The sequence below is a fragment of the Triticum aestivum genome, chromosome 6A, assembly GCF_018294505.1.
Source record: "Triticum aestivum cultivar Chinese Spring chromosome 6A, IWGSC CS RefSeq v2.1, whole genome shotgun sequence".
In the NCBI taxonomy this organism is placed as follows: domain Eukaryota; kingdom Viridiplantae; phylum Streptophyta; class Magnoliopsida; order Poales; family Poaceae; genus Triticum; species Triticum aestivum.
The window spans coordinates 344,772,746-344,786,708 of NC_057809.1; positions in this window are offsets into that span (position 1 = coordinate 344,772,746).

A 13,963-nucleotide genomic window follows, 5' to 3' on the forward strand; every position below is an offset into this window, starting at 1 on the left:
CACTCGATTATGCACGTCTTCACCACTCGGCGTTCCACGCGTCGCCTCTCCGTTGTGCATGCCTTCACCACACGGCCGCCCCGCGCGTCGCCACTTGGTTGGACACATAGTCCTTCACTCGGCCACCTTGCGCATCATCACCCGTCCGTCCCGCACATCGCCACTCGGTTATGCACGTCTTCACCGCTCGGCCGCTCCGTGCGTCATCACTAGGTTGTATATGTCATCGCCCCTCGGCCACCTCACGCATCACCATCAGTTGGACATGTCTTTACCTCTACACCCTCAGCACGGGAACGACTAAGTTACTCATATGATCAAACCTCATATCACACTCTGTAGCAAGCTTACCTCTTTCGAGCATCACTCGGGGGCTACGCACATCCATTGAACATGCTTCCCTCAGGGGTTACGCCCATTCGATCAACCCATTGATCACATCGGGAATATCTTTCTGACCATACATGCTTGTTCCGCCGAAAATCTATAAGGGTAGTACTGTCCACTCGGACGATCGCCCTAATCATTTCTTGAAGTCATCTTCAGGACTGCAAAAGGGTGAAAATGACGCTCCTCGACGGATACACTTGGCCTTTATCATAGGCTCCAACGCGTCAGTTTCACAAACTTGGACTCAGAGATGGCATGTGTTGGTGTTCCCCCGGGATAATGAGTGGCATCTCTTCGAAGAGTCAGCCCACACACTAGCCTCGCCACTCGGGTTTCATGGCACGTCCATGTCAGACCACTAGTGTATCTCCTCCAGGAGACATACGAGTGCCACGCAGTTTTTCCCTCACAGTCAACATACTCCGATCAGTCAGAAAGCACGTCCACTCGGACAAATACCCCTTTCATGCAAAAGGTTGAAAACAAAACTCCTCTTCAGATACAATGTACTCTTACAAATACCCCCTTCATGCAAAAGATGACGGTCAATATAAGAAGTACTACTGGAACGGTTACTCCCTGGAGTGTCCAGCTTTTTTCTACAGTCGGTAGTTTCAAGGCCGAATTCATTCCTCGTGCCAAGAGCACGAAGACTCACCTACTTGACCAAGTTCCAGGTTGAATTTTACAGTGCCAAGTGCACGAAGATCAGTCCGACTGACTCAGCTCCAGGATGGGCTTATTTACCATGCCAAGCGCTTGAAGATCCATCCGATTGACTCAATTTCAGACAAAGATATTTACCGTGCCGACTGCATGGAGGTTTACCAGGAGACTAAAACCCTCTGCCAGACTCATCTAGTCCGACAGAGGCTCGGGGACTACACCCAGTGGGTGCACTCAGCGTGCCCCCACTAGAAGAGAACACAGAAAGAAACACTTTTGCTCGGTCAAGACCAGCTCTAGATCACTCAATTACTACTCGACTTCTGAGTCGAGGAGAAACAAGCTAGACCAATACCAGATCCTCAAGTACTACTCGACCTCCGAGTCGGAGAGGAACAAGTTCGATTGGTACCAGCTAAGAAGATATTTTCAGACCCCCGTCGACTGCCCGCAGTCGACGGCGGTCTCGGGGACTACACCCAGTGGGTGCACTCAGCGTGCCCCCACGAGAGTAATTTCCACTCAGTACGGCTTGACCAGTCCGAGTGATGAACAACAAAAAACAAGTTCTAAAGACTCCTGTCAAACTACCAAAAAAATTCCTATAAGGTGAGTTTAATGCTCCTCCGTGGACCTGTTTTGAGCCTTCTTCTAGGACTCAAAGCGTGAAACTCACAAGTTTGGATCTAGAACTGACAAGTATTGACGTTCCCCCGGGATAAGAATGGCATCTCTCCGAGAGAACAGTCCATGCGTCAATCCTGTTGTCCGGATTTAATGAGATACCCATACTCTGATCACAAGTTAACCTCTTCCGAGAGATGAACAAATCTCACCAAGTTGCTCCTCGCGGGCACTTACCCCAGATCAGTCGGGAAGCTCAGTGCCGGAATCCATTGAGATTTTGTTCAAACCTTGGTTGTCTGAAAGCACGATGACCGGTACCGAGTATTTCTATAATCACTCGAACCAAATTGTGTATTTCACAAACTCGTTCTGCAAAATCGCAATCGATTTGGGGGCTAATGTTGGGGATACACATAACAGGTAGGCCCATGAAGGGTCGAAATATCATAAAGCATGGGGTCCACACAGCATGTGGGTCCAGATAAATTTCATATAGACATACTATCCACTCGGATGACCATCAAGTCTCTCGGATGAAAACAACCACTCGACCAACTCATTCCACTTGGAGCACCTGATCTCACTCGGATATGCGAAGACCAGCAGTCAACAAGGCACTCGAAGCATCATCTTAGTAGTAGGAAGAGTTATGGCTTTAACGCCCCCACTTTGTAACATAGGAGGTGAGGGGGTGGCGCACTCTATATAAGCCACCCCCCACCACCACTAGACTGGGGGCTTTTTTTGTTCCACCTCTCTCCCTCTTTCTCACCATTTAGCTTAAGGCATGGAGATCCTTTATTCTCTCTCCCGCTATCTCTCAAACACATATTGTAATCTCTGGATACATACAGAGATAAAACAAAGCCTCTCCGGAGCACGAGACGTAGGGCTCTTATCTCCACCATGAGATGCCCGATCTCGCTAAAACCACCGTGTCACCCATATGCATCACGATAGATCATGCTCCGTTACCCTATACCTTATTATTGTCGGAATCATTCCCACGACAGGGTCATCTTCACAAACATCCCATGTAATGAACAAGACAGGGATAAATAGACTTGGCTTACACTCGCCACGTCACACAGTACATAAATAAGTCATACAACATCCAAAATACACGCATAGACCGACTACGGTCAAATCCAAAAGAAAAAGGAAGATAACCCCAAATGCTAGATCCCCGATCGTCCCAACTGGGCTCCACTATTGATCATCAGGAAACGACACATAGAAACGACCAAGGTCCTCGTCGAACTCCCACTTGAGTTCGGTAGCATCACCTGCACTGGTATCATCGGCACCTGCTACTGTTTCGGAAGTATCCATGAGTCACAAGGATTCGGCAATCTCACACCCGCGAGATCAAGACTATTTAAGCTTATGGGTAGGATAATGTAATGAGGTGGAGCTGCAGCAAGCGCTAAGCAAATATGGTGGCTAACATACGCAAATAAGAGTAAGATGAGAAGCTACGCAACGGTCGTGAAGCTATAAGTGATCAAGAAGTGATCCAGAAACTACTTACATTCAAACATAACTCAAACTGTGTTCACTTCTCGGGCTCTGCCGAAAAGAGACCATCATGGCTACACACGCGGTTGATTCATGTTAATTAAGTTAAGTGTCAAGTTCCCTACAACCGGATATTAACAAATTCCCATCTTCCACATAACCGCGGGCACGGCTCTCGAAAGTTTATACCATGCAGGGGTGTCCCAACTTATCCATTACAAGCTCTCACGATCAACGAAGGATATTCTGATCAGTCTCGGAATCCCGGTTACAAGACATTTCGACAATGGTAAAACAAGACCAGCAAGACCTCTTGACTATGCCGACAAGACCCGACAGGAGATGCACATATCTCGTTCTCAGGGGCACATTGGTTGAGACATCCTACGAGTAAAACCAACCCTCAAGTTTCCTCGAGGTGGCCCCGCAGTCTACTCAGTTCGGACCAACACTTAGAGGAACACTGGCCCAGGGGGGTTAAAATAAAGATGACCCTCGGTTCTGCAGAACCCAAGGGAAAGTTATAGGTTGTTAGGCAAATGTAAAAGCAAGGTTGGGCCTTGCTGGAGGAGTTTTATTCAAGGCGAACTGTCAAGGGGGTCCCATAACCCCAGCCGTGTAAGGAATGCAAAAATCAAGGAACATAACACCGGTATGACGGAAACTGAGGCGGCAAGAGTGGAACAAAACACCAGGCATAAGGCCGAGCCTTCCACCCTTTACCAAGTATATAGATGCATTAATAAAAATAAGAGATAATGTGATATCCCAACATATCCATGTTCCAAAACTTCACCTGCCACTAACCATGCCATAAGAGGAGTTGAGCAAAGCGTTAACTTAGCCAAACAACGGTTTGCTAGGAAGGTGGGTTAGAGGCTTGACATGGAAATATGGGAGGCATGATATAACAAGTGGTAGGTAGTGCGACATAGCGATAGAACGAACAACTAGCAAGCAAAGATAGAAGTGATATCGAGGGTATGGTCATCTTGCCTGCAATGTTCTCAGAGTTGTCGAAAGCTTGCTCCTCGTTCACGTACTCATCTCCTGGTTCTACCCAAAGCAAGAACACACGCAATGGAACAACAATCAATCACGGTGCAATGCACAAGCAACATGATGCAAATACATGGCTTGATGTGCAAGATATTATATGCAATGCATAAGGGTACTCCGGAAGGAAAAAGGCTGAACAAGGCATAACCTTTGCAAACCAAGTATGTCATTGGAAAGATGAGGTGATTTTGGTCGAAATTGATATATGGATCACCGGAAACAGATGCACGGTTTGCAAATGACAAGCAATACAAGAATGATGCAAATCTGCGATTAACAGCATCATAGCACTTAGAATGCCACAAGGAACTATGTTACAACACTCCAACATAGCAACAAAGCATATGAGCATAAAGTACACATGAATCTCTACAAATCAAGAACACTAAGCTCCTGCTAGTTCTCACTAGAACAAGCTCAAAATAGCATGGCAAAAAATGCAAAAGATATCAACTTCACAGACTTGGAGAAAATACTAAACATGTCAAAACAACATCAGGAAGCAATGTTTAGAGCTAGCAAACAACATGCTACGGGAACATATCATGTCAAACAAAGGCATGGCATGCTAGTTCTAAACACATAGAACAAAACTTCCTTAATTAACTTTCCCCAAAGACACATGCAAAATGATGTGACACCCATGCAAACATGGCAAGTTATATTAACAATTTTAGACATGGCAGGAACAGATTCATGATAGCAACTTTGCAAGCTCAATTCACTCATCACAAGGCATTTCATGGCATGGAAAAGTAACCAACAGTAAGTAGACATGTTCAAGAATCTAAGAACGGCAAGAGCAAGTTCATAGGGTACATGTATCACTAGAAACACACATGGCAACATCCGGTCCTCAAAGAATAAAGTGTATTTCTAATCAGTGCGATAGCACTTGTATTTGGGTTGGCCCTTGGCAATACCGCGTTGCACCTTCTTCACCATGGTGTCAAGGAGTTGTGCCTCATGAATTTGGTCTTCCAAAGTCGGAGTGACTTGAAGGTTGGCAAGAAAACCTTGAAGAACGACATGGAGATTGAGTTTGCGGAAAGCTTCACAAAGATCCGGTTGGAATGGCTTGAGAATTAAGCTGTTGCAATAAGCCTTCCTGCTCAAAGCATCTGCAATGACATTGACCTTGCCTGGAGTATATTCAATACTTGGGTTGTACTCTTGAATCATTTCTACCAAAAGAGTTTGCCTGAGGTTGAGGTTGGGTTGAGTGAAGATATACTTAAGGCTCTTGTGATCAGTGAAAATGTCCACTTGCCTTCCCAACAAGAGATGTCTCCATGTTATTAATGCATGGACAACTGCCGCCAACTCAAGATCGTGAGTGGGGTAGTTCCTTTCGTTGGGCTTCAATTGATGAGAGGTATAAGCCACAACTTTCTTCTCCTGCATTAAAACAGCACCGAGACCTTGCAAAGAGGCATCACAGAAAACTTTGAATGGCTTGGATTCGTCAGGAGGAGTTAAGACAGGGGCTGAGACAAACTTCTCTTTTAGATTGTTGAAAGCAACATCACACTCAGGCGTCCAGACATTCTTGATATGCTTCTGGAGGAGGCTGGAAAGAGGCTTCACAATCTTTGAGAAATTCTCAACGAATCGTCAGCAATAGCTTTCAAGTCCAAAGAAACTGCGGAGCTGCTTGACACTTTGAGGAGGTTCTCAGTTCACAATTGCAGAAACCTTCTTGGGATTAACAGCAATGCCCTTGGCGGAGATGATATGACCAAGATAAAGAACTTCATCAAGCCAAAACTCACATTTGGAAAACTTCGCATAGAATTGATACTCTCTGAGCTTGTCGAGCACCAATCTCAAATGCTTGCCATGATCCTTCTTTTTCTTGGAGAAGACCAAGATATCATCGAGATACACTAGGACAAATTCATTTGTGTAGGGGCGGAAGATGAAGTTCGTCATGCGAGAGAACATTGGAGGAGCATTGACAAGGCTGAAAGACATGAAAGTATACTCATAAGAACCATAGCTTGTTCTGAATGTTGTCTTGGGAATATCTTGTTCACGAATGCGAATCTAATGATAACCCATACGGAGGTCAACCTTGGAGAATACTTTAGCACCTTTAAGTTGCTCGAATAGCTCATTGATGTTGGGAAGTGGATACTTGTTCTTTATAGTCTTCTTGTTCAATGGACGGTAGTCGACACAAAGTTGGTCCGTGCCATCCTTCTTTCGGACAAAAAGAACACCACAACCCCATGGAGATGAACTCGGTCTGATCAAACCCAGACGCTCTTGTTCATCAAGCTATTTCTTTAATTCTTTTAGCTCCTTTGGTCCAAGCTTGTATGGATGCTTGCAAACGGGTTCAATGACATGCTTACGATTGATAACGAATTCAACTGGCTGGTGAGGAGGCATTCCCGGAAGCTCTTCTGGAAAGACGTCTTGGTATTCACAGATGACTGGAATCTGAGAGATTGCATCTAACTCGCCCTTCTCATTGAGAGAAAACAATCGAATAGTTTCATCCCGAGTGGGATAGATGATCACATCATCAGAAGAGTGTGTCAATTGAATCTCCCTGGCATCACAATCAAGCTGAGCCTTGTGCTTAGAAAGCCAGTCCATGCCGAGAATTAGATCAATATCCGAGTCACCAAGAATATTTGGAGAAGCGAAAAATTTATAGTTGCCCAACTGGACAGAGACATCGGGACCAACCAAACTAGAAGTCATAAGCCTTCCAGGAGAAATAATTTGCATAAATTTGGACAAAATCTCTGTGTCAACATTGTGCTCCGATGCAAATGGGTATGACATGAAAGAATGTGATGCACCAGTATAAAATAAGACTTTAGCAAGAATGGAGTTAACTGAAAGGTTACCCATGATCACATCCGAAGAATCCTCTACTTGAGCTGCATTCATCATGTTCACCTTAGCATGCTTGGGATTATGCTTCACCACTGCACTGCTAGAAGATCTCACAGGAGGAGGAGGCGGAAGGCGCCTTTGGTTGAAGCACTTGTTCACATAGTGACCTTTCTGCTGACACTTGTTGCAAGTCACCTCTGAGAGCGGACGATGATAAGGAGCACTTGACCTTGGAGCTTGAGTCTGAGACTTGTTCTGATAGCATGGGTTGGCTGGGTGGGAAGATCCATGGCCACCTCTGTTCTTCTGCTGGTAGGGCTAACGAAACGGAGGAGGGGGAAGCCAGAACTTCTGTTGCTTAGCTGCCACTTGTGAGGAAGAAGAAGACTGAACTGCATCTCTGATTCTCTTCTTAGAAGCCTCACACTTGGGCTGAGCACCTTCTTGCTTAAGGGCCATGTTATAGAATTGATCGAACTTAGTCGGCTCAACAAGAACGAGAGCTAACTGCAGGTCTTCTTTGAGGCCACCTCTGAAGTGATAGATCATGCTCTTTTCATCGGGAACATCCTGCCTTGTGAAGCGAGCAAGTTTCTGAAACTGGATGTTGTATTGGTGTACGGACATGCTGCCCTGCTTGAGATTTCAGAACTCCTCATGCTTGGTCTCAACAACACTTGTAGGAATGTGGTGAGCTTTGAAGTCTCAGTAGAAATCATCCCAGGTAATCACTTGACCTCCTTTGAAATCTTTGTATTGTTGATAACAATTGGCAGCTTGGTCCTTGAGTTGAAACGAAGCAAACTTGACAAAGTCCTTAGGCCTGACATTGCTACATTCAAAATGCTTGTTGATGTCCACGAGCCCATCATCGGTGTCCGTGGCCTCGGCACAGTAGTTGAAAGACTTCGGCTGATTTGCAAGGAACTGGTTGAGGGTAGCAAACTGAGGCTGATTGCTGAAATTCCCTTTGCCTTGATTCCCATGGTTGCCTTGTCCTTGGTTGTCTTGACCTTGGTTGTGCTCTTGCAAGAGTTGCAAAAGCATCTGGGCATTGGCGTTGGTGGCTGCCATGATAGCTTGCCATGCCTCCGGAGGTGGAGGTGGTGGTGGAGGGTTCGCCTGACTCCCATCATTGTGTTTCGGATTCAGACGCGTTGGAGGAGCCATCCTGAAGAGGGTAACATCCGTTAGAATCTTGATAGACAGATATTCAAGCTGAATCAACAAATAGAAATTGCAACATATAGTCTTCACAATAAACATTCGAATAAGGATGAACGAATGAATTCCAAAGTTAACATCACACATCCATTAAGTTGAGAAGCCACTTTAGATAAAGGTTTTTGAATGAAACAACAAGGTACGACTGGAACAAATAAGTGGTAAGGATTACCCAATTACAAACCAAATACCTGCGGGAAGAAATAGTAGAGCTACTTGAATTCCCACCTATAAACTCCTGAAACTTTCTGGTTATGCAATCTGGTGTTGGGGATACAGGGAGGCACAATATATATCGCACAACTAACAAGCCCTACGCTCCAACTGTATCCATCCGTCAACACATAACCAAGAAACCTTCGGAAATCGCTGTACCTCAACCTTCGAAAAGCATCCGTTATACGAGTTATGGTAATACTCCCAAACTCCCGCACCAGTACTGAGTGGCGTCGAGGTTATCTCACCAACAACTGCATAAAAGAGATTTTCGATGTCGGTGAACTCAGGTATTCCAGAGCTACAACGATAAAATTGTTATGACAACACCTCGGAGCTCAACTCCCTGGGACACTTCCACAACCCCTAAATGTCAGGAGGCACCAAGAACAATGTTCTCATCACAAGAATATCGGAATGATTCCAAGATACCCGCGTGATCCTAACAAAAAAATTGTGAAATTTGAGGAGAGGAAAGTCAAAACATCTACGTCAGGAGGCCTCACCAGAGCAACGAAGGGACTGAGGAGTAAAAATAATCCAACTCTCCGATATATACAATCATAAAACTCAAAACATTTTGTTCCAGACTGAACAACGCCAGCGATTCGATCAAGCAGGGGGCTCCTAAGTCAGGGATGGCTCTGATTACCAACTTGTAACGCCCATGATGCAAATATAGCTCCCACGTGTCGAGGCACGACTTAGAGTAATAACCGCATAGTGGTTTTGTCGCAAGAAGGGTCATCTTCACAAACATCCCATGTAATGAACAAGACACTGATAAATAGAGTTGGCTTACACTCGGCACGTCACACAATACATAAATAAGTCATACAACATCTAAAATACACTCATAGACCGACTACGGTCAAATCCAAAAGAAAAAGGATGATAACCCCAAATGCTAGAACCCCGATCATCCCAATTCTGCTCCACTACTGATCATCAGCAAGTGACACATAGTAACGACCAAGGTCCTCATCGAACCCCCACTTGAGTTCGGTAGCATCACCTGCACTGGTATCATCGGCACCTGCAACTGTTTTGGAAGTATCCGTGAGTCACAAGGACTCAGCAATCTCACACCCATGAGAACAAGACTATTTAAGCTTATGGGTAGGATAAGGTAATGAGGTGGAGCTGCCGCAAGCGCTAAGAAAATATGGTGGCTAACATACACAAATAAGAGTAAGATGAGAAGCTACGCAACGTCGTGAAGCTAGAAGTGATCCTGAAACTACTTACGTTGAAACATAACTCAAACCGTGTTCACTTCCCGGGCTCCGCCGAAAAGAGACCATCACGGCTACACACGCGGTTGATTCATTTTAATTTAGTCAAGTGTCAAGTTCTCTGCAACCGGATATTAACAAATTCCCCTCTGCCACATAACCGCGGGCATGGCTCTTGAAAGTTTGTACCCTGCAGGGGTGTCCCAACTTAGCCCATTACACCTAGCCTCACAAGGCTATGATGATGTGAGCCATGAGGACCACAGCCAGGCGAGCGCCAGCGGGCGCAGAGAAGGCAATTTTCTCTTTCGTACTAAGGAGGCAAGGGCAGACGTGGGTTCTCGAGGAATCTCCCAAAGGTTTCCATTCCGGTGCTACAAGACCAAGACCACAGGCTCAGCAGGACGGAGGTCATCATAGAGCCCACCGCTGTGTCATGACCAAAAGCTTCACACGAGAAGACAACCTTTCGTCAAGATTAGATGTACTACTTGTCCCCTTTCAAATTGGCCATTGTGGGATCCCTTCCCGCCTAAGTTTTGGGGGAAGAGGACAAAGTACACTATAAATATAGATTAGCCACCACCGCAGAAGGGGATCCAGAACCAACCCCTTCCATCCTCACCAGAATAGCCCTCGCGAGGTTGTTCATCCTTTGTACTAGTTCATCCTCAGCCCCTCGTGAGGCCAATCTACCACAAAGCACGAGTAGGGTTTTACACCGCAAGGTGGACCAAACCTGGGTAAACTTCCATGTTCAACTTCTCCCCCATTCTTGTGAATCCAGTTAGGCTAGGCTATGGGTCGATGGGCTCTAAGCTTGAGAGGTTGAGATATCCGCACACGCCCCATAGTTCGAAACTTCTTGGGTCTACGGAGCCCTGAATCCGACATTTGTCACCTTTTTGACACTAGTTGACAAAAGGGGGAGAATTACATCGAGTCTTGATAGATATGCTCTGATGGATTTGATCTTAATGTTTGTTGATCTTACTGTTTATTTGGTATGTTTTCTGAGATCTATGCCTTAAAGAATATATGTGCTACCATGTGTGCTCTGATGTAAAACTACTTCTGTGATGTAATGTTAATAATCCTGCCTGCTGCACCATTTCTCTCGAAGCATTTGTTTTGTAGGTGGACTTGTTATCAGAAGTTATGAATGATTGCACCATATAGTCGATGGATTACATAACATCAATGCGAATCATTACCTCAAATGATTGAAAAATCCTCCACATACTTAAATAAATTGGAAGGAATTTAATTTCATATCATTGACCCTGCATACATCTAGGGGAGTATATTTCATCATCGAGTCAAGTAACGCAATTTCACTCTTGTTTGATTTACATTTCACTTATCTTTCTTCACTTTGATGATTATCTGTTTTGTCAACAATTGTCCAAAAAGGGGGAGATTGTTGGTTCAATGATACGCCCCTTCTGTTTTGGAGTTTGTTGACATAAATAGTATGGGACTTATGTGTTTGCTCGTGCACACAGAGTAACAGGTCCCTAGGATGTCGAGGAGTTTGATGCAAACGACAAAGATAATCTCCCTGCATTGCAGCGAAGGTTATCACCAAAGATGAAACTAACAAGAGCGAGCCCTAAAAATTGTTGAAGATCAAGCAATTGGTTCAGTGTTTGTTTGAAGAAGATGACTGCGTTCGCGGAAGAATGAAGACGAAGTGAAGACGTAGCATTTATTTCGTTGTTCTTCTTATTTACTTGAGTCAAGGTACCACCGTACTATTAAGAGGGGTGTAGCATTCGAAGATTTGATTCTCTAATGCTAAACCCAAATCCTATGAAAGCTGTGAAAGAAATTTTTTTTGTGTTCCGAGCAAATACATGCCAGCAAGAGACTGTGATCTTCTTCGTTGCGAGAGATTTGTCTCAGATCGAGGAGTTAGCATTACTAGTTCCTTAAGTAATGTTACTGTTGCTCCAGAATCTAACAATTACAAACGTGTCGGTTGGCATTAGCTAGACCTCGTGTCCAAATTGGTCATTTCCCATCTGGGAAGGCTGCGGCTATAAATAGCCACCCTGCCACAGCTTTGTCCGGCGGCTGCTCCGTTTGATTCTAAGAATATTGTTGAGCAACCCACTCTTTGAGCGATTTGAGTTTAAAATCCACCAAGAGAAAAACCCCTAGAGCCGAAGAATTAGACAGTGGTTAGAATCACTAGAATCTAAGTCTAGTATGCTCTGCCTATTACTCTTGTGAGCTACAAACTCTCTAGATGGTTAGATGCCAATATCTTAAGAGGCCAGGAGTAATTGTGGTTCTCAAAGAAGAAGTCTGTATGGGTTCGGAGATCGCCTTCAAGTATCTACCACGAGTAATTGGCATTGTTTGTTGAATCGGTTGTCAAGGAGAATAGGGTGAAGAGAGTTTATCTTCCGTGTTAAGTCACAGCCCCTCCAACCAGATGTAGTCCTTGTGCAGAAGGACGAGCTGCTCGAACAAATACCTTGTATCCATCGAGCATCTTCGGTTATCTCTGTCACCCATGTTTACCTTCGATGCTTTTTCATTCCTGTGATTTATATCAATGCATATCTTAGTTTCCTTTCGGTACTCTGCTTTAGTTCGTTGTAGCTTGTTTTTCATTCATTCCACTGCTAGGTTCTGATAGTTTTGAGTTTTGCGAAGAAAATTTAAAATTCCCATTCACCCCCCTGGTAGACATAATTTGTTCCTACACCTTTCACTCAGATTACATAAGTAATAAATAATAGGCTTCCTCCAGTCTTGATTTCCACCTGCACTAGATTGCTCGATAGTGGCCGTAGTAGTAAGCACTGGTCTGGCCTCTCCTATATTGACAAGACAAGAGATCCGTCTTTGAGAAATATGAAACAAGCCATGATCAACATGATAGCCGGATGCCTGTTGTGCCAACTCATTTGCTCTCCAATTTTCATGTCTAGATATATGAGCAATGCTAAAATAATCCAAAGTAGAGATTATATCTAGACATTTATCAAGATAAGCATTAAGTGATCCGTCCAAACACTGAAAAACTTTGGATATTTGTTGTACTACTAATAACGAATCACCAAAAGCCTTAATATGTGTAACACCTATAGCAAGAAACAGCTCTAGGCCAAATAACAATGCTTCATATTTGGCATGATTGTTTGTGCAAAAATATTCTAAGAAGCATGAGGCATAAAACTAGCACCATGAGGAGATATATAAACAATACCAACACCTTGGCCATTGCTATAAACTGAAACATCAAAATATAATCTCCAAGGTACTAATTAAACAAGGTTTATATCAATAGCATGCTTGTCATTAATCTGATGCTCAACAATAAAATTAGCAACGATTTGGCCTTTCATGGATTTTAGAGATTCATAAGCCAAATCATATTCAATCAAAGAACAAGCCCACTTGCTAATTCTACCACTAAGAATTGGCCCATGCAACATGTATTTGATGACATCAGTTTGAGAAGCTACTATGCAAGCACTCGGCACTAAATAATGTCTCAATTTTATGCAAGCATAATATAAGCATATACATATATAGTTTTTCAATAAATGTATACCTTGTCTTGGCGTCCAATAAGCGCCTGATCAAATATATAATTGCATGCTCTTTTCCTTCGTTTTCCTTCCGTTTGCAATGTAAAGCTTAAAGGGCTCCCTATTCTTGGGCGCTTTCATCACTGGAGGAGTGCACAAATAATTCTTCAACATATCAAATGCTTCTTGTTGTTTTGCCCCCGAAGTAAAATCAACATCATTCTTTAACCAAAGAATAGGAGTAAATGCATCAACTTTCCCTGACACATTAGCTATGAACCTTCTCAAATAATTGACCTTCCAAGGAACTTTTGCATATATCTCTTGCATGTTGGAGCCTCCACTTTCTGTGGGGCCTCTATCTTTTTTGGATCAATATCTATGCCATCTTCATGAATAATGAAACCCAAAAACATGCTAGCCGATACGCTCGAGGGCATCATCGTCGGAGTGGGCCCCATGGTGGAGGGGGAGGCCCGCGCGCTTTCCACCTTGGCTGTGATGCATGTTTTAAGACACCTCTATCTTCGGGGAACCAGCTTCGACCTTGGTGCCTTGCTTGAGCCCGTGGACCTTAGTCCTATGCCACTGCTGCCGAAGCCGTGAAGGACCAGGTGGAGGCCGTGGTGCGAA